The 23,411-nt window shown below is 37.6% G+C and overlaps 1 protein-coding gene and 1 long non-coding RNA gene across 6 annotated transcripts in view; one reads left to right on the forward strand and one right to left on the reverse strand.

The window, feature by feature from the left end:
* The window catches only part of XRCC4 (X-ray repair cross complementing 4), a 188,870-nt gene that overhangs the window by 89,142 nt on the left and 76,317 nt on the right, over positions 1-23,411 (forward strand). The gene's annotated exons all lie outside the window — the stretch shown is intronic.
* The window catches only part of LOC308185665, a 65,150-nt gene continuing 57,028 nt past the window's right edge, over positions 15,290-23,411 (reverse strand). The window contains exons 2-3 of the long non-coding RNA XR_013943538.1: positions 19,276-19,429; positions 15,290-17,610 (exon numbers count right to left, since the gene is read on the reverse strand). This is a non-coding gene — a long non-coding RNA (uncharacterized lncRNA). The remainder of the gene's footprint in view (positions 17,611-19,275; positions 19,430-23,411) is intronic.

Genomic DNA, 23,411 nt, shown 5'->3' on the forward strand with positions numbered 1-23,411 from the left:
ATACTAGCATTTTCAAATTAAAGAGAGGAAAGTTACAAGCATGTTGCACAAGGTGAAGGTACTGTCATTTCTTCCAACATGACAAATTGCATACTTTGCAGAACTAATTGCAGTCTAATGGTATCTGAACTATCAACAGTTTCATTTTAAATTCTAGGAACTGTGATGTGTACCCAACGATTGCTAAAATGTAAAATGTAGTTCCTGACAGTTTCAGTGTTTAAAGAGGAGAAAGAGGGGAGGTTTCACTACTATAAAAAGAACTGTGCACTCATTTTGCATCACAAAAATGGAATAAAATGTATTTATAGCAGAATTAATTTTAATTTCCCAATGAATTTTTGATCTCACGAAGGTGCTCATAAAAAGTAATTTGAATAAGTTTTCTAGGATGGGTAAAGTATATAGGGTACAATAGTAGCCCATTCTACAATGTAAGATATTTAACTGTGAATCATAAGAAATTTTGGCAAAGTAGTAGGAATCTATTCGATGAATGATATCAGAGTTTTAAAAATGCAATGGTGCTTGCTGTGTAGTTATAAACTACAGGTGTGCTCATGTATACTATGGGTTCTCTCACTGGAGCTTTCCCTTTCCACTATAGGTAATGGTAAACAAGACAGCAATTTATTTTAACTGTTTTCTGTGAATATTGGGAAGCAGACGTTCAAAACCCTGTAACAAGTTGTATTAAACTACATAATTCATATAGGTTCATTTATTGAGAACTTTCTAATATAGTGTAAAGCAGACAGAACTTGTACAAGTGTAGAAAGTTGCTTACGCAAAGAATTTGCAATTATGGAAAGCAAAGATTTTGTATTTTACTGTGGTCATTAGTTCAGACAGCTTTGCTTTTAAGTGGTATTTGGTCAGCTCAGAGAGATAATGTAGAAAGAAATACATCCAATTTAGGGAAAAGACAAAGAAAGTGAAAGTTATCGATTCTTTCGGTAGATTCAGTATGGCTTAATTAACTCAGTAAGAGTTTTGAGACAGACAAATGTCTTTTAAAAAAACAGTAAAAATCCCACCCCTCAAGCTATAATGAGGGACTGAACTGATCAATGTTACTGTAAAAAAACAGCAAGTTTATTTTCATTTAAATTGTAAAAATGTGCTTACTGTCGCCTTAGAAAGATAGATTCTTTTGATTGTGAAAAAAGTTTTCAAATGCAAAACTTGAATTTAATAAGATTATAAAGTTAATCCTTTGGGTAACACACTGAGTTTTTTCATGGTAATGGCATTCTCAGGAATGAGTATTGCTTAGGTTAGATGGTGTTCCCTATATACCCAGCTTTCTCTTTCCATGAGCAATAGAAAAGCAGACATAAGGTCTGTACCTCTGTGTGATCTGGGATCTTCACATGCAAAAAGAGGTCTGAGACAGACTCTGTCCCTGTGAAGGAGAACCTGCTTCAGAGGTAAGTGGCCTGAGAGAAGAATAAGCACACATACCTTAAGTGTCAAGAACTCCAAGGCATAAAAGAAAATATAAATATATTTTTTTTCTGTTTTTTGTAGTTTTCTTACCGTTTATTCCAACATTTTCTTTTTTTCTTTTTTTCTTTTTTTCTTTTTTTCTTTTTTTCTTTTTTTCTTTTTTTTTTTTTTGAGGGATGGTGGATTTGGAATGTAATTGCGGGGATTGCAGGAAAAATGTCAAGGAGTGCAAGAGGATCTTTGGGAATATTTTGGAAGACAGAGGTTAAAGTCAAAATCAAGAGAGAAGGTCAAAATTTAAAAGCTGCTTGGGAGGAAAGTGAAAGCACACATATACACGGGCATTTGTATGTATGCATGTGCAAAATTCAGAAAGCAGGAAGCTCATGCTGGTTGTCATAAATGAAAAGTAGGAACGTTTCTGCAGGAAATTGGTGAAGAAAGCCATGTAATATAAAGACAGAGAATCTCAAGCCAGGAGACAGAAAGCAAATGACCAGTCTTCAAGCAAGCTGAGAACATATATGCAGCTGCTACTGGCCTTTTAGTGCAATGATAAAAAATTTACTAGTAACTGAAAAAGCAGCCATGTTCTGTAAATGCTTTAGATTTGGGTTTAGGGGAAAAAAAGTTGTTGTTGTGTCATGACTTAGTTCTGTTGTCCTATAAACCAAGTGAGACATAAAACAACAGCTGTGAAACCTAGACATTTTAAAATTAACCAGTTAGAGAATGTTGAATTGCAGAGTTTAAAAAATGTCTGAGGATTTTTCTTAGCTTGCAGTATTTTTTTTTTTTTTCTGGAATTTTCAGCTCACTGAGGGGATTACAGGAGATTTAGAAAAAAAGCTGCCAATTTTTACCAAAAGAAAAAGTGAATATAATGACACATTCAATTATGGATGTATCAGTCTGGTGTTGATCTGAGGCAAATGTTGGAGCACGACTTAATGAACAAAAATATTAAGCAAAGGAATAAGAACAGTTAATTTCAATCTTTGTAAAGGTGCAGAGACTGGCGGATGCAAACTAGGTACATGTGTCTTCTGTGATGATTTTACCAGCATGTTGAAGAAGGTAAAATTAGTAAAGTAATAGATTTTGACTTCCATAAGGTATCATTCTGCAGAGTGTTGTCCTTAGCCTTGCAGGAAACCAATTTAGGCTTGGTCGTGTTAGTTCATTTGGTCTCTCTACGTAACCTGCTGTGATTTTGTGACTTCTCAGTGCTACCTCCTGGTCTAATGTATTGCTATGTTGGGAAATAAAGAAGATACAGACCATTCTCTGAACTATAATTGATTTTTAAAGTTTTATATCTATACCTATATCTATAAAAAGGCATAGAGAAAGGAGATCTGCAAATTTACAGGGAAGTGGACCATGTGATTTTGAGTGAAGATAATTTTGTCCCTTGATGCAGTGCTCTATCAAGTTTGGAAATCCAGATTCGAAGAAAAAACATTAGCAAGTTGGGGAGGATAACATTGTGATAAAAATGGAGGGATTGGCAAATGATTTAAGTGAAATACTGGGAAGAATTTTAAACAATCATAGTACTCATGGTCTACAAATACACAACAAGTTGTGTAGCCTGGTCTGGTCGAAGGTGTCCCTACCCCTGGCAGGTAGGTTGGAACTAGCTGGTCTTTAAGGTCCCTTCCAGCCCAAATGTGATTCTGTGATGATTCTGTGGTGTGGTAGTAGATGGTCTTTGTGTCCAGCAGACACCGCTGTCTAATGAGATTGAATAATTGGAACTTGACACAAGAAAAATACAAAAATGGGTCATTTTTTCTTGCAGACTAACTAACTGTTAGAACAACTTGGTGCCAGTGTTGAAATCATAATGGGATGCTTTTAATAAAAAGACAAGATCTTGTTGATGCAAGTATTACCTCAAAGCTGCCCACAACCAACGACACATGGGGCATTGCAAATGGCTATTATTTTACCTTTTTTTTTTTTTCATCAGTAAGAGCAGATGAATTGCAGAATAAAACCATTTATTTTGTTTTCTGCATAAAGGAGTTTACTCATGCATGCATTCTCTGCCAGGCTATCAGATAGGTTTTAAGCCGTTGCAGAGCAGCAGGTTGCATTTATATGTTCTGCTTCACAGAAATTTTTTGTAAGGGTCTTTTCCCTACAATAGTAGTTAATCTGTAACCTAAAAGTTTACATAAAAAAATTAGTGTTTGGGCATTTACAGTAACATTAGTAGATATGATTTATGGTTTGCTTTTTGATGGTAGTGTCTAATTCATGGCTTAAAGCCAAAGCCAAATGAAATATGGTCATTTTTACCTCAAATCTACATACTGATGTCATTAATTCTTTGTACTCTAGAATAACAATTTGAAACTGGATTAGTAGGCATTAGTAAGTAAAGCTCTCAGGAAAACAACAGATGTATATAAGAAGTTTTATAAATAATACTGTATGTCTTTCTTTACAGCGGCTTTGCCCTCCACTCCATGCGCATGGGGGAAATTTGTTTGGCATATTGGTTAGCGTGAATTTAGGACTGAAAAACACGCAGCTCCCAGTCTAGTACATGTAGATCTTTGAAGTGTGGTTTGGTGGTGGACGTTAGCACTAGGTTAAAGGTTGGACTAGATGATTTTAGAGGTCTTTTCCAACCTGAAGGGTTCTATGTGAGTAGAACATTTCTAAGTCACAGCTGTAATCGGTGTGCCAGGGGCTTGTGAATGTGTTCTCTTGTTTGATGGAGTTTCTGCTCAGGAAGGAAGACAGGAAGGAAGTCCTCCAGCTGTTGGGGAGTTCTTCAGAAATGCGGAGGCGTGAATGTATCTTGGGGCAGGAGAAGGTTGTTTTTGTTTTGTTTTCTCAGGACTGGTAAGATTCTAGCTGCCCCATGCAAAGCTGAGATAGAGCTGTTGCTTTGGCTATTGGTACTTAACTAAGTTCTAGTGACTTTGAAGGTGTCTCACACTTGGGACTGCTGTTGTGCTCTTCAGCACTGTCTCATTTGTTTTACTCCTCCCTCACATGTTGCATCCAGTCTTGTACTTCAACTCCTTAATCAAAGGTCTGATATTTTGTTTAGCTTGCTTGGTGTCTGGCGTTTTAGAGTCATCATTCTTGGTTGGGACTGCTAGGTCCTGTGACAGTGGAAAGAATTATACACACACATAGATGAGAAGCAGCTGGAGCAGGCTTGAAAAGATTACAGAGCGATGTTGATTGGAATAAGACTTTGAAAGGCCTTTAGTTCTTTTCACGTTCTTTTGTTAATAGGATCTGTTAAAAAAAAAAAAGGCAGAAAATTGCCAGTCCTTTTGACCTCTGTATTTCTGTTAGCCCACAAGAGTTATGTGGTGACTCAGTTAGCATGAGGCCACCACGCTGATGCAGGAAGCTTGTGTCGCTGCAGAATGCAGAAGCCCTTATTCTGGTTATGGGCAGTCCAGAACATGACCCAGCTGTGGTCTTGGTTCCTCACACTGATTCCCCTTTGTTTTGCTCAGTGATAATTTTCACTCTTATTTCCTCTAGCTATTGAGTCCTTTCTCCTGTGGGACTTAAAAAGCCAGTAAGACTATCAAGCTAAGAAAACAATGTTTGATGTCATGATTGGCAATCATGACTTTGTCAGACAAATAAAACCTTTTTGTTAACTGTGGAAAGTACTTCAGTGCTTCACATGGCAGGAAGATTTTAAAACAGGAGCAAGTATTGGATAAAATTCCACCCTTTCTGCTTACTTCCAAGGAGCTTGAAAGGTAGATGAAGGGTAATAGTTTCCCTCTTCACAAGGTTTGGAAGATGATCAGTGAAAGCAACCTTATTCCTTTTCCCAGAAATGTGATGAAAGTGTGAGGATAGATGTTATATACTGTACTTGATACTATATACAAAATATATATAGTACTTATATATAGATATGTATAGTTATGAATGATAATATAGCAAGTGGGAGATGAGCAATGGAAGAAACTATTTTATAATTTCTGATTATTGTCTTCAGTTATAAGGCTAGTATATATAGCTGCCTGTAGACAAAACAAGGCTACTGGGCACCAATTTACGGTCAGCTTTCTATCTCTCTATTTTATTTTCTCTTGTCCATATCCTTCCTCAATCATATTTCTCATAGAGATTGGTGGAAGTTACTGCTCCTTAGAATACAGAAGGACCTCATGAGATGGCCTGTTGGATTGAGTAAAATTTTTATAATCTTTGTTTGTTGACAGCTCTATGGAAATATTCTATCTCAAGTGAATCCTTGGACTTGCAATGCTCATACATTTCTACCTGTTTCCTTACGAGGCCGGATTCAGAATTGGTTCTAATAAACTCGCTATAGTGCCTAAAATAAATAATAGCAAGCACCTTGCCACTTTTCACTGTTTTAATGTGCAAACGTTCTCATCCCCTTTGTTCAAGGTCTTGCCTTAGGGATTACATGTTGTGCCTTCATGAGCCTCTGGCCCTTTAAATTTAATTAGTTCTCTTTTGTAGTCCAAACCGCCAATGATTTGTTGCTGCTGGTTAAAAAGCTTTGATCAAAGTTATTTTTAAAAATGCCTATTATAACAGCACCCAACTGTGCTGTTCAGTTAAAGTTCCATCTGTCAAGACTTCTACTCTAAAGCCTATTTTAAGGAGTTTTAGAACTTTGCCATTTTAATTGACTTCAGGCTTAAACCATTATATTATTATTATTATTATTATTATTATTATTATTATTATTATTATTATTATTATTTTGGTCAAGCTATAACTGGAAATGGCTCATCCCAAGGAATAATCACATTTCCCATTGCCTTAAAGTAGTAGATACCTTTTTTTCTGAAACACTGCTAGAGATCTACTTTTCCTTTTAACCTGATGGTTTTATGCCTGTGCAGTATATGTGCTTGCCCATCCATGTTATACCAGATGTCATGGTCAAAATGCAATCACAGCACAAATATCAATATGTTTTATGTCCATTTAAAAATCCTGTTAGGATTATCACACTGAGAGGCATTAGTAAGGTATTACTTCAAAATATTACTACGAAAATTATCAAAACTGCACACAGCTAGGCTTCTTAGTATATATTCTTCAGTATATGAAATAATGTAGCTGAATGTGGTTGTCTCTAAGTAAGTCATTATTTATTCTATTCATTTAAATCAGGAGAATCACAATGACATAATCTTAATGGATTTATGCTTTGAGAATACTACTCTGCCTTACAACATATTGTGACTGATCAAAAAAGTAGAGTACCTAATCACCACACTGTGATTTGGGTGCAATGGCATTGTCCAATATCAAGTTTTAAAATGTTTCATTGTGCATTTTCCACACATTACTAAAGTTTAGGTATAAAAGAATTTTTTTTTTTTTTTGATGGGCTGTAAAATTTTTATGCATAATTAAAGCCCTGCTTAAATCACTGCCAAATTAGGTCTTTGTCAGATTTAAGTTAAATTTTAAGACTAATTTCAGAATCATTACAGATTTAAAGTCCAAGCATAATACACTTCTATGGATACTGTTTTTTTGTTGTTGTTTGTTTTTGTTTTTATTTGTTTTTTCTCCACTTAACAATAAAGCAGTTTAAATAGTGTAGTAATGTGTATTTGTAGCAGAGGTAGAATTACTGTGTATTTTTTCTTTGGGTTTTATATATTCCTGCAAAGAGGAACAAATAACCTAAAGTTTCAATAATTCAGAAAATAAATAAATCCATTAATGAAGCTGTATGTTTTATGTTATTCCATGATTAAACAGGTTTTCTGCATAAGGAAACAAACCAGCTATATGTTTTTGAAACTGGCTTGCTGGAGTTCTAATGTTCCATATACTTGTCCTCAAAATGTGTTGTACTTTGCTATGGCTTGAAAGTCTAAAAGTACTAAACAGCATTAGAAAAAAAAAATTAGGAAGTGATAACAAATCCTTCTTGTATCTTTGTAGAGTACTGATGTGATCCTACGGGACATGTAAAGGAAATGTAGAGACTTCTCCTCTGTTCTTGCTCATATTTCACACCAATTTGACGTGTACCCAACAATCTGTAATAAGAGTAGACTTGGACATAAATTCTGTGAGTCAAGGCACTTTTGCACTGGGCGTGCACTTTCTGATACTTGTTTCCTTTGCAAAAGGATAGTGTAACTTGACCATCTACCAGACAGCACTAATTCAGCAGGATCCTTGTTTTGTTTTCTCCATGAACTACAGAAGACCTACTTCAACACCCATTTGGTGACATCAGTTGTGAAACCAGAGCATTAGTGGTGCTGGAGCAGCGCCACTAACACTGTAGCTCTGTTTCATCCTCCTTCAATAAATAGTTAAAGAACAACTGCTTATCAGGTAAATGGGAAACTTTAGATGAGTTGATCTTGGTTTTATCAGTATCAGCTCATTGAGAATTATCCTTTCATCAAAGGGAAGTATTGGTTTTTGAGAAAAAACAGCACTTGCAGGGGTACTGATAGCCAGTTTCTATAACCCTTGACATTTGGATAAAAGCCCTTATCTTCATCTATTGAATAGACTGTGTGTCAGTGGTCTGGATGATCCTTACTCTTGCAGGCCTGAGAATCTTGAGAATCTTGTGTTCAGCAAGCAGCACCTTCGAGCTAAGTTTACTGGCATGACTTGAAACCTGTAGCTCTATGCACATTTTAAAACAACTCTTCTCACTTTAATACTTTGTAGGTTGTCTTCACATGTGTTGTGCTTCATGTGTGTTTTGTCATGACTGGCAATGACTTAAGCAATCAAATTTTTCCACTGCTTTATACCCATATTTATTTTATGCACAATAACGAGCTTCTACTTCTGAATTTTGAATGTTGATGTCTCTCTGACAAAATACTGGAGAGACATTTTGTCTGGCTACCTGTGTAACATTCTCTTAATTACTTCTATCTGTATTACAATGTCTCATTTGAGCAAGTGGTCTCTCTTGATTAAAAGCTGAGTTGCTCAAGATTGCACAATAATCTATGGCTATTACATTGATTTATTACTTTTCTAGGTTAAAGTATGCATCTTTATTTTTAACTTGATTTTTTCTCAACCAAACTTCACACTCTGGGCCTGGTAGGTCTCTGCAAGATTGAAGAGTTGGCTTCCCTGATTGGGTACGCTTCCTGTGGGTCATTTTTTTATCTTAAAACACCATGGACATTTGACTGGAAACTTAACTCACAACTACAGAAAATTAAAAATATGCATACATAAGAATAGAAATAGAATGTAAAATAACAACAGAAAAGGATTTTTTTTTTTCTTTTACGTCCTCTAAAAAGTTTTTGAGTAAGAAGAAGGAAACCCCTTCACTCAGTGGGCTAAAACTTGCAAATGTACTACTTGTCCCAATTTGCTGTCTGCCTTTTTTTTTTTTTTTTCCTTCTTTTCTCTTCCAACCTGATTGTTAAACTAGGTAATTTTTACTGTTTATGTCCATCTCAAGTGATAGGTTCTGTCACAAAATCACTTCCCTGTTTGTCCTTTAGCTTTTATTCTCAAAGTAGCACATAGATCAATAGATGTTGAGGGTGATGTTGTGTAAGGATATAACTTGTATTAGGAAAAGTTGTTTTAATTAATAGAAACTCTAAGTGGTAAATAAATTCACAAAAATAGTTTGACATGTTGCCAGGTTTGTGGGACAGCAACGTTTCTGAGTGTCGTACTCAAAAGCTGAGAAGCTCCTTTTCATCTGTGTGAAGAAAGGTTCTCCTGCAGGACAGTTTTCTTCAGTTTGCATAACAATACATACACTGCATACACAAGTTTCATGTAAAATATTAGGCATTTGTGAAAACTGAGTGGGAAAGGAAAAAATGGCTTTAAAATAATTCAGAGACAAGAGACAAATTAAGTATATAATTATATAATGCAGGTGGTTGGCTATATTCTGCTTGTTTTCAAAGATTAACCCAAGCTTGTTGATTTATGGTTCTTTATGTACAACAGGTGAAATGATCCCTTAGAGAAGATATTATTTAAAATTCTTGTGTTCAAGGTGATCAAAACACACTCTGAAAGACAGCTTATTCATGTGTGACCTGATGGAGGGAAGAGGTGTTTTCAAAACTGAAGCTGTCTGCAGCATCTTAATAGTTTTTTTGACTTACTGTATAAATTAAGGGGAACAAAAGATATGATTACAAATCAAAAGTATGATGAACTTTATTATAAATTAGGTGGAGACTTGAACCTAACATATCTGCAACAGAGAGAGAGTGCATTTCCTCATGTTTACAGATTCCTCCCTTTACATAGTTATTTATATGCTCAATTTAATTTACTCTAGTAAGACACACAGGATGCCACCCCCCATAAATAGCCAAATGTCAATTCATGAGATTCAACACTTTGCATATGTGAAGACAGGTGCAAAAGAAAAAAAAAAGGATTATTTTGCACTATGTATTCTAAAACAGGATTACTTTTTCTGTAATGAGATTAAATCTCTCTTAGTTACATGTTCAGATAAAATGATGATATAGGTTTATGCATTCTGAACTTTTCTTAATAAAGGATAAATTTAAATAAAGACATGATCAGAGAGATAGATTAGTCTTTCTGCACTTCTCATCCCCAATTCACAAGTCTTAAATAGTGACAGCTTTTCTGTTATTCCTGTAAGACAGCAGTTAGTAGGTGTGATCTTGATCACCTGGGACTAATCATCATATTGAAATCACTGGGCCTTCCTTTGTATTCCTCACAAATTTAAGCCTTTCAAATAAGGTATCCCTGGAGTCAAGATGCTAACCTTTTCTTCCTTTGTACCTTATAAAAATATCATTAACAGCTCATTTATAACTCATGTTCATTACCAATTCTGTCAGCATATAAAAAGGCACACTATTACTCTCCACAGAAAGAAAGTTTGGATGCTCAGTGAGCTGCTCAATATTCATTCTTCTAGATATGCACACATTTGGATAGATTTGTGTAGATTACTAGTAAACCTGCTGCTACTGCATGAATCCCTTATACATGACAGAAAAATACTGGTTTGAATTCACCTTGCTGCTATCAGAGGTTTGAATTCACCTTGCTGCAAATCAGCTTGCTGCAAATCAGAGGAGCATTTTGTGTAATTTTTAAACCTACCATCATCTTCCCTTCTTTTTTTTCCTCATCTTCCTCTCACCACGCACATTCTTTTGTTTACAGCCTTGTCATTAATTAACCCATTCCCAACAGTAAATTCATGTTTGTTTCTGTAAGGATCCTATTTGTTTCAAGGGGGAAAACTGTCAAGAGCTGTAGGAGAGCACTTCGCAGCAGTGCTCTTGCTGCTATGCCCAGTTCTGTTCGAGCAGTGGAGACTTTTGATCTGCCAGGTCTGTTTACCTGGCTGAACTATGTTTTCTGCTTATACAGGGCAGTCTCTAGATTTCCATCTGCTAATCCTGCAAGCCGCAGCTATCTCCAGTTCAATACAGCAAAAGCTGTGCTTGTTTGGGCTCTAGCTATATTGTGAGCTGCTGTCTCAGTCAGAAAAAAATGGTTCTTTAATCTATAGCCATGAGCTGAATTCTCACAAGGATACTCATTACTTAGGTTCCTGGGAGAGAAGGGTCAGGTCATGAGTATCTGATTGCCAGCAATTTCCTGAAGACCTTTCCTGGGAAACCTATGAGGCAGGCTATCGAAAGGTTTTAGAGTATGAGTTCAGAAACACCATGTGAAGCAGAGTAGTTAACCTATTTTGTAACCTCTGGTGTTTCCTGCATAAGGGTGGTACAAGGATTCTGGTACTCTCAGTTGCTTAATGTTATTTTAATTTTGTTCCATCACTTTCATGTTATTATGTGAATGCACCTTGTTTGCTGAAGACATTAAAGTAATTTAAAAGAAAATACACAAAAATTTACATGCAAAATAAAGTATTTTCCCTACTTTATCATAGTTTACCTCATTACACCATTTACAAATATTAACTTTAGTTACACAGAAGACTTGGTCTGTGTTAGGAACAGCATCGTTAACTACATGGTTCACTAGTAGTTCATTCACTCCTGCTTAAAGCATCAAAACATTTTTTTTTTCCAATCTTTTGACTTAAACAAGACTTTCAGAATTTTATGGGCTTGAAAACTTTATTGTCTTTTTATTTTTACCTTTAAGATGTTAGGAGAGAATGCACGCTATACAACCTCTTATTCACTTCCCTGAAGTTCCAGGCCAGGAGACATGGAAGGAGTATGTTTCACAGCAGAAAAGAGAAGATTTTGGCCACCTCTTTGAGAAGAGAGACAGTGGCTTCTTGCATCAGTGTATGCCAAAGGAAATGTTAATGAAGCACAGATATGCATTCATATTTGAAAACATATATAGGGTAAATTTCATGACAGAAAATCTAATTACAAGAGTTTGTGCAGTAAGAAGGAGAGTTCAAAGGGGAGAACCCCACGGGTGGCCTTGGAAAATCTCACTAGAATGTTGTTTTTCCAAGGCAGTTGCATTTTGTGAACCGTTGAATGTCTTTTTTTAAATAGGACATTTGTCCTTAGCTTCCAATGATTTCTGGTTTTATAAATGTAAAATTTTTCATTTTTTTTTCTAGGGATTTTCAGAAACACCACATCAATATGGGAAAGAAACAATGGGTGTATGTTAAAAACAGGATGCTTACTACAGGATACAGGATATGTTGGCCCATTTCTTTTAAAAATGTACCTCTAAATCCACAAAAATAGAACTGTGTGTAGGTCTGCAATACCTGTGTTTATTACCTGACTGCTATTGTTGGGGTGTAATTGCAACACAACAGTTCATTTTATGTGTAGGCACCGTGCTAAACAAAGCTCAGCAAAGAGGGCTTTCATTTGACAAAATCACCTGCCTAACTGTTTGCCATGAAACATTGCTTGTTTTAGTTGCCTGGCATCAGCTTTCATCTCTATTCAAAGATGAATCTCCATCCACAGTTTATTCAAACACTGCTCCTTCGTTCAAATTAGCATTAAAAGCATTCCATTCATCACTTGCTCCTTGGCGAAGGTCTGTCACTTACTCACAGTTTGCTTTAACCAAGACCGATTGTAGGCGGTCTGAAAACGTAGTTCCCTAATTTCCTCGTTTGACAACAGCAAATCTGAATCACAGTTGCCAGTGCTTGCTTGTTTTAGACTGTGTAGCCAGGTGTGCTTAATAAACTTCCCTACAAAACAGGGCTACGTGTTTGTGCGGCAGCTCGGTGAGAAATGACCCTTTATGCAGGAGGTCAAAAACATGTTGATGTTTGTCCTCCAGTTGAAGCTGCTTGTAAATTGTTTCTGATTTGAATTTGGTTCAATTCAGCAAAAAGGTCAGCTCAAATGTTGTCAGCTACCTTGATTTTAAAGGGAAAATTCTCAGTGGTATATGGTAGCCCTATTCCTTAAAATAAATTCATACTGTTAATGGGTGTCATGGGGATACAGCACCCAACTTAACTTGAGGACTCTGGCTGAATGGTTACAACCAGACACTCAGGTAACCATGGCGTGGTTTATTAGTGACTTAACACTGGCTAAGACTCTTGTCTTCAGTTTGTTAGAGCGGCATCTAAGAGCTAAGGGGTGGATTTTCAAGAATATTACTGAAATGGTTTACCCTGGAATGTTTGTAGTATGCAGCTGTGAAGCTGGTATACCTCACAAGCAGAGGAGAAACATAACTGAAGAGTATCCTCCATGCAAGAAAGTGAAAAGGTTTGGGTATAGGTAGAGGAGGAAGAAGGAAAAAGAAATGATTGATTTTTGAGAAAATGGCACAGAAACAGAAATGTCTTTGCTGATCTAATTGAATGCCTTTGCTGTTGATTTACTGGCAGCAGAAGAGTGCTGGATATAGCAGGCAAATGTTTGCTTAACTTTTTGGTAATTTTGGTTTGTTGAAATACAGTCACTTTGGATGAATATACCTAGAGTTTCTTTTGTACTGGACTTGGTGATAACTATGATAGCATCTTCAATAGCATCTTCAGTCACAAGTTTGCCAAGCTGGAGAAGAGGGCTTTAAACTAGAGTTGCCAGTGGAGGGGAACCTCAATCCATCCCACGCCTCCCAGTGTCAGTGATAGATGTCCAGAGCCTGCAGAAGGGCTGCAGGTCAGCAGGCAGGCAACTGAAGAGTAGCACAAAGGAATTCCAGCCACTCCAGCTAGTAAGTCACCTTCATCAGGGCCCCAATGTAAATGTCTCTATGCTAATGCACATAGCATGGGGAATAAACAAGAGATGTTAGAAATGCTTGCTTGTCTGCAGGGCCACGGCCTCATTGGCATTATGGAGACGTCGTGAGATGACTCCCATGACTGGGAGGTTGGATGAACAAGGAGCTCCTGGCCAAATTCAATCAGAAAAAGGCCTACAGAGGGTGGAAGCAAGGACAGTTAGCCTGGGAACAATACGGAGACATTGTCTGAGCAGCCAGGGATCAGGTTAGGAAAGCTAAAGCTCTGTTAGAATTAAATCTGGCCGGGGCATCAGGGGCAAAAAGAAAGGTTCCGGTAGCTACATCACTGATAAAAGGAAGACTAGGGAAACTGTGGACCTTCTCCAAAAGTATGTGGGAGACCTGGTCACCTGGGATATAGAGAAGGCTGAGGTATTCAATGGCTTTTTTGCCTCAGCCTTCACTGGCAAGAGCTCTAGTCACATAGCCTTGGCCCCATAAGGCAAAGACAGGGAGTGGGTGAATGATGAACTGCCCCCTGTAGGAGAAGATCATGTTTGAGACCATCTAAGGAGTCTCAAGGTGCACAGGTCCATGGGGCCTGATGAGATATATATCCATAGGTCCTGAGGGAACTGACACATGTAGTTGCTAAGCCACTATTCATCACATTTGAGAAGACATGGCAGTCTGCTGAACTGGAAGAGGGGAAACACAACCCCCATTTTTAAAAAGTGGAAAAAGACACAGAGAACTACAGGCCAGTCAGTCTCATCTCTATGCCCAGCAGATCCTCCTGGAAGCCATGCTAAGGAAAATGGAAAATAAGGAGGTGATTGGTGACAGCCAACATGGCTTCGCTAAGGGTAGATCATGCCTGACAAATCTGGTGGCCTTCTATGATGGGAGTACGGAACTGGGGATAGAGGAAGAGCTACCTGGACTTGTGCAAATCATTTGACATTGTCCTCCATTGTATCCTTGTCTCATAGTTGGAGAGACATGGATTTGATGGGATTGTTCAGCCTGGAGAAGAGAAGGCTCTGGGGAGCCCTCACAGCAGCCTTCCAGTGCCTAAAGAGGGCTACAGGAAAGCTGGGGAGGGACTCTGTGTTAGGGGGTGTAGGGATAGGGCAAGGGGGAATGGCTTTAAACTAAAAGAGGGTTGGTTTAGATTAGATATAAGGAAGAAATTCTGTACTGTGAGGGTGGTGAGGCACTGGACCAGGCTGCCCAGAGAAGCTGTGGATGCCCCATCCCTGGAGGTGTTCAAGGCCAGGCTGGATGGGGCTTTGGGCAACCTGGTCTGGTGGGAGGTGTCCTTGCCCATGGCAGGGGGCTGGAACCAGATGATCTTTAAGGTCCCTTCCAACCCGAACCATTCTATGATTTGAATGGTTTTGAACCTATGTATTTGAATGCATTTGAACCTATGTAGAAACACAACTTACACCCAGTGGCAGAGTAGGTAGGCTTCTGGTGTTGAATTTTGTAATAGATTAGAAAGCTGGGAATTTTTTGATAGATGTAAAATGTGGATGGATTTTAGATTAAGTGACTTTTCAATCATTTTAGTGTGCTTACTGTGTTTCGTTTTCATATGAAGTGCCTTATTTTCTTTTTACTTCTTTTTTAATGCCCCTCATGTTTAAAAAACATCATACAACAGGAGAAATTCAGGGACTTGTTTTGCCAGGTGTTTGTCAGCAGTGAAAGTATTAACAAGTCACTAAACAAGTTGTCCCCCATTCCATCCCTCCCCCCACCCAGATAGAGAAGAAAATTAAATACACATCATCTCCAGTAGCCCAGGAGGGATAAGCTCCTATTGTGCACTTAGCTTTTGCAGATGAAGCTTTTCATGCAAGACTTTTTTATCTTTTCCTCAAAGGAGAGAATAGAGAGCTGTTTTCTTTCTGGAATTTCTAGTTTATATTGCAAGAAACACACAAGGATTTTAGCTTTTAGGGAGATGTGTAAAGAGCTTCTGGCCACCAAGAAGTTGATAAAGATTTTTGGCAATTGTGACATGAATACATCTGCCTGTTCTCTGTGATCTGAGATGGAGGTGAGTTATAAATGATGGAAATGTGACCTTACTTTTCTCACCTGCCTGCATCAAAACTGATTTTTTGAGAGTGAAATGAAAGGTGCTGCTGCACAGCTAACCATTACGCTGAGCAGCTGACTTCAGCCAGTGCAGGTTGATGGCATCGCTGCAACAGACCAGGGGGGAAATCAGATCTCTCTTGAGAGTTCTGTCATGGGGGGTGTCTCTTGTCTGTGAAATGTAACAGGAATTACAAGATTCTTACTGGAAAAATGCTAAGGGCTTTCAAGATTTCCTTAAAATATTTAGACCATGAGATTGATGTCAGCCATTTTCATAAAGCATCCACGAGGTCAAAACTGTAACCAGCCTTCTGTTTGTGCACTTGTGCTAGTGAATTATATTATGTTGTAGGCTACTGAACAGCTCTGTTCTGTTTATTTTTTACTTGGTTACAGCGCTTCATTTAAGAAATGCCTAGTGAAAGAAAACTCTTTCTAGACATGTGAGCATCAAATAGATATTTAAATACATGAGTCCTTCCTGACTGGCTTTGTGGCATAATTAAATTTTGATAACCTAGTAAAATAAGAGGTGGAAATCATGTCTTACTTTGGAAGTAACCATTGATCCCATTGAATCCCGAGAGGAGGAAGGTCTTGTCCACCTTATGCTGGATCTTTGGGGAGGTAGCTATAAAGCCTTGGAGAGCTCAGGAGAGGAGTTGATTTATTGCTTCCCTGCTTAGACCCCAAGACAAGATAACTAATGACAGAAAGAAACAGTCACCCCACAGTAGGTAGTATATCACCCCTCAGTGTATGCCGTGCTTGTGGGGTTTGACTGATGTTTAGGGGATTAAAGTTACTTTTACCTACAAAGTAAGACCAGCTCTGTGAGTGTTCCTGTGTTCTTTGAAGTGGCATTAAAATTAAAGAGCTACACTGAGCATCCAGATAAGCGGGCACTTTCAGAAGATGTGTATATTTTATGGTTGAAGTATTTTGCTTTAAATAGTTTTCTAAAGCCGAAGCCACAGTAGGGCCATATCCCTGGCCTACTGAGGAGAATATTCTCTGCATAAACAATGCAAAGTTAGGATAAAGTAACTAGCCTGTAAATTCCCCCAGGCAGCAAACTGTCTGCCAGTGAGGCAGTGTTCGGCTGGGCACGGGGCAGACAGCACTGCTTGGGGAGAAGGGCCTTGGCAGAAGAGGGGGAGAACTCACAGATCCCTGTCTCGTCCTGACAGCAGGCAAGGTAAGAAGCTCATGGTACAGGTTGGGGATGCTCTTTTGCGGCTCTTATTTGAGCTTGAATGACGGCAGCCTGGCTGTTTCACGACTTGCTGCTCCATCTTTCTGCAGCAAGTAGCTGTAGGAGCAAAGGACAGATGAATTGTTTTATTTTCTTTTGACAAAGTGGGATGTCAGATGGGGAAAAGTGGCATCCCTTTTAGGAGAGTGTAAACTATATCCCACTTCATTCCCTACTCTTTAGCATGGCTTCCTAAAATACTATAGCGTTGTAGAAAAGTGAAATCTCATTTGCTAACAGTAGCCAGTGGTTCGGTCAGTCTTGGCCCTTTATCTTTGTGAGAGCATTTTAACCCTGACCTGTGTCATATATCTGCATCCAGTGTCTGGGATAGGAAACCAGATAGTATAAGAAAAAACAAACCCTTCCTTCCAACAGTCTGTTGTGTCACAGTTGGGCTGCCTGTTTCTCCTGGTTACTCAGGCTGACTTTATTCTGCTGCTGTTGCCATTTGGAAATGCACTGCCAGTTTCCTTTGTGGTAGCATTTCAGAATTGCCCTTGTTGCAACTGAATCTGAGAACCTTTACCATTCCTGTCTGTGAGAAAGCAGCATTTTGAACTGCCGAGCACACGTGGTGATTTATGGTAGGGAAGATCCTGAACACAGTTTCTGGATGTCTTTATTTTCCGTAGATATCCCTGGAAAGTGACATCAACACAGTTCTTGTTAGTAGTAGAAGACAGTTTTAGAGAAAAGAACAGGTGTTTTTGTAGTAAAGGCAGTAAATCACCAAGGTACATAATATTCCCTTTTAATACCACCAAAAGAAGAGGCTCTAAAATGGCTGCCTTGATATGCAGCCATGCAGGCTAGCAGCAGCCCAGGGAGCAGCTAGCTGCACGAGCTGGGACCTCAGCAGCATGAATGTCCTCTTCAACTCATCTGGCTACGCAGCTCTGTTTGACTTTTTCAGCATTGGGAATGATTATTGTGTGAAATGAAATTTCATATTCCGGGGCAGGTGAGTTGGGTAATCATATTAAAACTGTATGTTTGACAGAATAGTCAGGGTGATTTTTTTCCTTGTTAATTCAGAGCTTGTGGGGGAAAAGAGGAATCCACTGTAAACCTTCTGGTATATATGTGTGTATATATATATACATATATATATATATAATATATATATAATTCCTATTTATAGCCTTTACTAGAACGAAAGGTCAAGAAGGATTGCAGGTGTTTCTCAGGTAGTCATATTATTCAGCTGCCTTTTCAGGAAATACAATTTTAAATGACAGTGTTCATGTGCAGCATGCAATTAGTCTTTTGCTTTGTTTTGTGTATTTCTAGCAAACTATCCCAGAATAATACTCTGAATTCTTAATTGGTGTAATTCATTATAGAACCATTAACTTCCAGAGGGGCTACTCTGGTTTATTCTGGCTCAGTTTCTGGCCAGAGTGTGCAATTCTGAATATGTAATAAAAGTATTAGTCATCTTAACAGCTGTTATTCACATTAGTATTTTGTACTCAGTCCTGGATGTTTTAATGTGTTTTTTTTGTTGTTGTTGTTGATCAACAAAGAGAGCGTTGTGCAAAAAAGGGTATGCACGGGCAAGGATTAGATTAATCTTCTTCTGCTTTTAAACTTTATTCTGATGTATTTGCTCGTACACATAGCATTCTAATACTCCATGAGTAGTCTAATCAAAGCTGATTATCTGGAAGGATGGCTGCCAAAATAACAATCAGAACCAGTGAGTGTGGGACTGAGAACATCACTGTGAAGTTGGTTAAACTTGAGCAGACAGCAAAATAAAAAGATTTTTAAATGTCTGATTTTGAACAGGGTGTGATTTTTTTTTCCAAGTCAACTAGCAGTATAATAATGATTAATCCATTCCATTTAAAGAAAATTATAGGTTCTCAAACATCTTTTAGATAAGTGTTATGATGAATGGAAATAATATTAGTTAAAGGCAAAAAGTCTAATGCTAAATAATATCAATACTATTATTTCTAAGGATCAAGCTGCCAAATGATACAGTATTCATATGATAGCTGGAGTAGTCATAAGATATAGCCTGCAATGTGAGAAAATATGATATCTAAGATTTCTGTATGAAATATAGAAAATCTTTTCCATTTGGGAATAGACTAAAATCAAACGACACAATAATTTTCTGCATATAGGACCTTTTTATGGCTTCCTGTCTTCCCACACATAAGCTAGTGACACAATTTTACTGTTCATAAACCTCATTTTCTACATCTTTCTAGCTTGAAACACATTTTTTTCTCTCTCTCTCTTTTCTTTTTTTCTTTTTTTTTTTTCCCAGAAAATTCATTTTAAAATCATACCTGCTTTCTAACATCTTCAGCAAATTTTGCTAGAAATGGCCCACCAACGTTCTTTCTTGGAAAACATCAGATTTTCATAGTGTTTCATTACTAGAGTTTAATGTGTGTTTTATATCATGGTGATTGGTCCCTTCATTCCATGTGCAGCAAAGTGCTAAAGGAAAAAGAAAACTCTCTTCAGTCTGGATCAGTCTGTTAATTTAAATTGTCTGCTGTTTCTAGCATTCCGATTTATTTTTTTCTTAATCTCAAGCAAGCATATAGGTCATTTATGTCTTTAAAAAGCAGGCTTAGGAACCAGTGGTTAAGTAGAAGTATGTAATCTGCCATTACCATTTTCTGAATTCATATTTGGATGCTTTTGCACATATCTTTTAAGATAAACGTTGCTATGCTGCCTTTTCTTCACTTCTTTTATTTCATGGATGATCAAAGTTATTTTTTTTTTGCCACAAATGAAATAATTAATCTGCTTGCACCTACACTGTAAGACCTGCACACATTTTCCTGTTTGTTTTTCTTTTCTTTTTTTTCTTTTTTTCCCTGTGTAAAGGAGGTTTATTTGGCCCCCATCATTCACTGATCTTCTGAATTGTTATTCTGATAACCTCCGTGTTGTACTAGGGAAAGGATTGTGTATGTAAATCTTTTGTATTTAAATCCTATTTTCTCCAAGCTCTCTTTAGTTATGGAGAGGCTATATTACTTTTCCTAATGAAACCACCTTATCATTGCAGTGGCTGTTGTTATGGAGGAATGTGAGGAAGTATTCGAATCTCCATAGAGCTTTAATAATTTAAATAAATTTTTGGTAGCAAAAATGCATGAAAATTTCCTAATGTAATGAAATTGCAATATATTCAATATGGAAGAATATTTTCTGCTTTTATATGGATTTGTTGAGCTTTCTAAATTACTAAGGAACAATGAATTATTCCTGTATGTGGATATCCCCATTTATTTTAGAGTCACTGCTTACTGAGGGAGGAGCAGGGGAATTGAATGAAGCTTTGCCATACAAGCTCTTTTTTGCCCTTAAGTAATATCTCAGGTTGCTGCATACTGCAAAAGTCTAGTCTGAATATCAGAATGGCTTAGTAGTAAGATTCTTTATCAGAAGAAACTAGTGTGCTTCCTAGGCTTGAACATATGTTGTTGCCTGTTATCAAGTGGGTTTGGTGATTTAGGTAATCAACAACCTGTTATTTCCATTTTAATAAGCATTTTGCATGGTGCCTCTTGGCCCTCCCGACTGGTGGGGATTTGGCTGGGGAAGGATACATGGAACATTAGCACAGCTCAGGGCATGATCCCTTTTTTTTTCTGACTGCCGAGTGGAGTTTTTGCCATATGGAAAGACCATCCCAGAGTTAGTGGATTCCAGGGGAACAAAGCCAGCTCTTTATAGTGAGTCTGGCTGTGACTCTTACCATCACACCACACAATCACTTTATCTTGCATCCTGGCTGTGTATCTCAGATGTTTGACCAACTCAGGACCAGGCTATTTGTCATAGACTTCTGCCATTCATTTTCACCATTGCCCTGCAAAGCTTCCCTGAATATCTTTCAGCTTGTCAACAAGAACGTGTTTCATCGACAATTTCATGAAGTAGGTTAAAGCCCTGAAGATGAGCTCCCTTTTAACTACATCTTCAGCTGTGGTCTGTTAGTGGTGACCTTTGCACACATGAACAACTCAGCCAGATCAGTAGAGCTCTGCAGATGTCCAGAGAGCAGATAAAGAAAAACAGCCGGGTCAGAATGTAAACATGAGCCTTCAGTCCAATAATAAGTTTTATGATCCATTCATGGTGAATAATAAATGATTAATAAAATTTAAGGTTGTGCTATGTATGTGTCTTACAGAGTTTTAAGTGTTTAAAAGTTTCTAAATCTAAATAAAAGTTGTGATTGACTAGACCAGACTCCTTGTTCTGGTTAAGGCATTTTAATTGATAATTTTTTGTTAGTCATTTATTGATGTCTTTATAAATTATCAGATTCCAAGTGCAATACTCAGTAATTGTTATAATAAATATTAATGTATTGCTGCTTCCGAAGTACTTATTGAGGTCTTTACATTTCTTTAAATATATTCTCAGAACCTCTTAGAGGAGCCAAAATTACCTGTAGCATTTTCCACAGTAAAATTATCCTGTGATGTTGATTGAAACTGTGCCAGTGCATCTGCCATAAAAACATTAATGTCATGTCTGACTGAGACACATGCACCTTCTATGTTCATCATTTCTGAATCCATTATAAGACCTTAATGGCAGCTGTATATAAAGACATGCCATAATGACATCTTAAATGCTGTCTTTAAATTCACAGCATGAAAAGCCTTTTAGAAACACTGTGTATGAAAAAAGCAGCTAGCTAACAGCAATTTCTGGGTAATATTCCTGGTATGTCTTTGATTTAGTGGAGGTTTTATATTAATTTCAATAGAAATAAATGGTTCCAGAAATCTAATGGTGTAAATAGAACTTTGTTCCTGGTGAATGACGCTTGAGACATTAGGTCAGCTTGCTTGTTTCACAGCAAACGTTAGATAATGCGTGCCAGAGTTTGGAAGTATATCTGCTGGTTGTACAAGAAGAAAAAAAAATATATACCATGAAATAAAAATCTAAAGTATCTTAAATTTGGAAAAAAAAGCTGTATACGTACAAAAAGCATAATATGAATATTCCAGAAGCCCCTTCTTTAGCAAGACTATTAGGAAAAGCATCAGCTTCTCATGAAACAGTCTTTCAGAAGGAAGGCATTGGCTATCTTGTTATAATTCTGCCCAGGACCTTGTATAGTTACTTTCTGGGCAGGGGCCTTTTATTGTTCACCTCAATTCTTATTAAAGTTAGAAAAAGGATAAGGGAAAAGATGGAAAAGAAGGTACTACCAAATCATACAGACTTCACCAAAAAATTCTTGAAATTATCACTTAAATCCAGAGGATGCTGAAGCAAAGCACAGGCTTCTCCGTGAATGTCTCCTGTACTCACATCTAACTTCCAAGCATTTCACTTCCGTGTTCAAGACACTGAATACTTCAGGTAGTTTCAACTTTATAAGGTTTACTTCTTTTGTGTTTTTGTTTTGTTTTGTTTTCAAATATATGTCTAAATTAATTTTCTTAAATTCAGTGTTTTATACTAATGACATGACCTTTGATCCTGGCAGTACTACTATTGGATTTGTATTAATTAGACTTAATCCTTTCAATTCCTTTATATCAACACTGATAGGTTGATTGTTATAACATATTTTCAGTTGCTGAAGAATGTTGTTGGCCATTGGATTGTCTCACCTGGCCAGTAGATCCCAAGCTTATCTGTGGTTGAGCCTTGCTTGACAAAACCAGCCATTTCCTTATGCCTACCTGCCCCAAGACTCACCATTTCCTCCTAGGAACGTTTCCTCCTAGGGACCACCCTACCAGTCTCCCTGCCCTCTCCATCAGAGCAGAGCGAAAGGGGACAATCCCCTCCCTCACCCTGCTGGCCATGCTGCTTTTGGTGCAGCCCAGGGTACAGTTGGCTTTCTGGGCTGCAGGTGGTGCAGTATCAGATGTTTTGCACAAGTACAGGTAGATAATGTCAGTTTGCTCTTCCCTTATCCATCAACCCTGTGATCAAGTAACCATTGCTTGCGGCTTACACACAAGGAACTGAGCATGGCTTTTCAAGGTCATTGGTAGGATCAGCAACAGATCTTGTGTCCTCCTGACTGCAGTGCAAACCCCTGCACATTGAATAACTTTTACCCATATAAATTTATTTGTAGTATGGGATGCCAGAAGATTGTGGGTGTTGGGAATAAGTAATTAAGCCTATATTCTGCTTATAGGTTCCAGGAGATTTTATCCATGTTTTGGTAACCAAGGATGACTTGAGTATCAACACATAGCCACTAACAAATATTTCCTGGGGCCTTGTTGAAATTAAATTACATTATCTACAAAGCATCTAAAAGTGACTGTGATTTTTAGTTGACAAGAACATAGACAGAATGAAAATTGGAGAAACTAGAGGTAAAAGGCATGTTAGTAATTTTCTGAGTAACCAACCACCCTTGACTACTTCCAGTACTTAGTGATGCAGAACCATTGTGTGAACTGCAGCAGATGTTTTT

Source organism: Anser brachyrhynchus (assembly GCF_964034855.1).
Source record: "Anser brachyrhynchus genome assembly, chromosome: Z".
NCBI lineage: Eukaryota > Metazoa > Chordata > Aves > Anseriformes > Anatidae > Anser > Anser brachyrhynchus.